This window comes from Mercenaria mercenaria, chromosome 4 (assembly GCF_021730395.1).
Source record: "Mercenaria mercenaria strain notata chromosome 4, MADL_Memer_1, whole genome shotgun sequence".
In the NCBI taxonomy this organism is placed as follows: domain Eukaryota; kingdom Metazoa; phylum Mollusca; class Bivalvia; order Venerida; family Veneridae; genus Mercenaria; species Mercenaria mercenaria.
Genome location: NC_069364.1, coordinates 99,014,419 through 99,017,496, shown reverse-complemented (window position 1 = coordinate 99,017,496; position 3,078 = coordinate 99,014,419).

Here is a 3,078-nt window from a genome sequence, read left to right as displayed (position 1 = left end):
ACAAAGTCTGATGAAGATCCTTTGGGCTGTTCCTGAGAGTCTTTTAAAAGTTTTTTCTATTATAGCTCTAGTAAGTGGCTTAATCTGAACAAACCTAGGAGAGGACTTTATAATGATGCTAAAAGACCAAGTTGATGAAATCTATTAAGCAGTTTATGAGAAGAAGTCTTTAAGGGATTTCTAATTTTAGCACTAGCGGCCCTTATTCACAGGGGCCAGTGCCCCTATTCCCTAGGGCGTACCAGCGGCGATATAAATTTATACCCAAAGGGAAAGGGGGGGGTTTTAGAGGCGTGTGCACCCACTGGTGGGAGAAAATTTTTAAAATATTGAGTTTATTTGGTGCAGTCTGGCTGCTTTTTAGGGTGGTACCAAGGTTGATGAAGATCCATCAAGGGGTTCATGAGAAGAAGTTCTTTAAAGGTTTTTTTTTCCATTTTTAGCTCTGGAGGCCCCTAAAAGTGGCCAAGGTAAACCGTTTGAACAAAATTGATAAAGTCCATGCAAGAATGCTACTGACCAAGCTTGGTGTAATTTTGACTATAAGTTTCAGAGGTTAAGATGTTAAAGTAAACTGCTGACACAGCGGGCAGGACAAGGGACGACATATGCTAGAGTATCCACCTTTACTGACAGCTCACCCTGAACAAGTTCATGGGAGCTAAAAAAAACAACATTCTGACCATTTTCCAGAAGATTTTTTAAAAGAAAAAAATTTGGCCTTTTTATTTTTTACTATTTCACCTGTGCCCTTTTGACCTTGTTTTTTTACTTCAAATATCGAAGGGGTCAACTTGATCTACTTTCTGACAGTTACAAGAACACAGTTAAAAATGTGGCCTCTAGAACCCTTCGTGACCTACATTTTGACTCCTGACAGCCAAATATCAAACCAATCTAAGGTCAAACATTGTATATGATTTTGATGGTCTATAAATCAAATTGCTGACAAAGCACTATCGACTACAAACACAGGTGGATCACAACAGCTCTGGACTAGAAATTAAAAGACACTGAATTTCATAAAACTTTCTATTTCAGAAAATCTTAATATTTCAGTCTAATGCTACAGATATGAAATATAAGTAAACAAACTCAGTTTGTTCATAAATTGGGTAACTCTGTTAGGTTAAAGGCAATGACTTTGTGAGTCTTAAGTCTATTTCAGAACACTATACTTACTTAACTGGGAGTACATGTATTTAATTCAAGCTGACTGTTGACAAAACTGCCCCTATTACATGCTCACATTCATCAAAACAAAACCCGGGAAGTTATAAATAACAACGAAACAGAAAGCAACCAACACTGGTTAAAGACATGAATAAATTAACCTGCATAAAATATGACATGTTAAAGGAACATAAAAAGACATAAAATAAAAGGTAATTTCTGGCCTTAAAGCAATACAAAAGCACACATCGTCACCTTGGCGCAAAAAATGAATAAGTCCTTCTTTAAGTTAATGTAATTATCCACTTCTTGCGTTGAGGTGACGACATGAAAGCAATGCATTTACACATACATGCACAATAAAAAACAAGAACAAAAGAAACAAGCATTATTATGAAATAAGCACATATAAAAGAAAGCATCAGCGCATAAAGCAGCCAGCACATAAAATTTAAACAAGCAACATAACATAAAGCCCCAAAATCAGTAGCTAAACAGCAGTGCATGTGCAGCTCTCTCTGCTGCAGGCATTGATCAAACTTTTGAACGGGTTAAATTGGGTTTTTTGTGGGAAGAGTTCCAAAGTTTGGCTGCCATGAAACAAAAAGAGCTGCTGCCAAAGCCAGAGATTCTTACCCTTGGACATCTGCTTTATTTAAATACCTAAAAGAGTAATTACTATTTTAAATGCAAGTATAATGGGCCTTGTTTTTTCATGACTTTAAAAGCTTCCAAGGCAATAGATCTTAGTCTTCTAACCTGGTATTACCATAGGAAAGGAATATGCAGGGTTTTAATCAGCTGGTATTATCAAGGGAAAGGAATGTATGAGGTTTCATTCAGCTGATATTATCATGGGAAAGAAATGTGCAGGGTTTCAATCAGTTGGTATTATCATGGGAAAGGAATGTGTGAGGTTTCATTCAGCTGATATTATCATGGGAAAGAAATGTGCAGGGGTTCAATCAGTTGGTATTATCATGGTAAAGGAATGTGCAAGGTTTCAATCAGTTGGTATTATCATGGTAAAGGGAAGTGCAGGGTTTCAATCAGTTGGTATTATCAAGGGGAAGGAATGTGTGAGGTTTCATTCAGCTGGTATTGTCATAGGAAAGAAATGAGCAGGTTTCAATCATTGTATTTTAAAGGGGGAAGGAATGTGTGAGGTTTCATTCAGCTGGTATTGTCATGGGAAAGAAATGGCAGGGTTTCCAATCATTTGGGTATTATCATGGAAAGGAATGTATGAGTTTCCATCCAGCTGGTATTACCCAGGGGAAAGAAATGTGTGGGGTTTTCATTCGGCTGGCATTATCATGGGAAAGGAATGTGCAGGGTTTCAATCTGTTGGTATTATCATGGGAAAGTAGTGCGTTAGGTTTCATTCAGCGGGTATTATCATGAGAAAGAAATGTGCAGGGTTTCAAATTGTTGGTATTATCAGGGGAAAGGAATTGGGAGTTTCATTAAAGCTAGTATATCATGGGAAAAGAAGTGCAGGTTTTCAATCACTGGTATTATCATGGGAAAAGAATGTGTGAGGTTTCATTTAGCTGGTATTATCATGGGAAAGGAATGTGCAGGGTTTCAATCAGTTGGTATTATCATCGGAAAGGAATGTGCGAGGTTTCATTTAGCTGGTAAAGGAATGTGAAGGGTTTCAATCAGCTGATATTATCATGGGAAAGGAATGTGTTAGGTTTCATTCAGCTGGTATTATCAGGGGTAAGAAATAAGCAGGGTTTCATTCAGTTGATATTATAATGGGAAAGGAATGTGTGAGGTTCCATTCAGCTGGCATTATCAGGGGAAAGAAATGTGCAAGGTTTCAGTCAGCTGGTATTACCATGGGAAAGAATGTGTGAGTTTCATTTAGCTGGAAATATTCATGGAAAGGAATGTGTG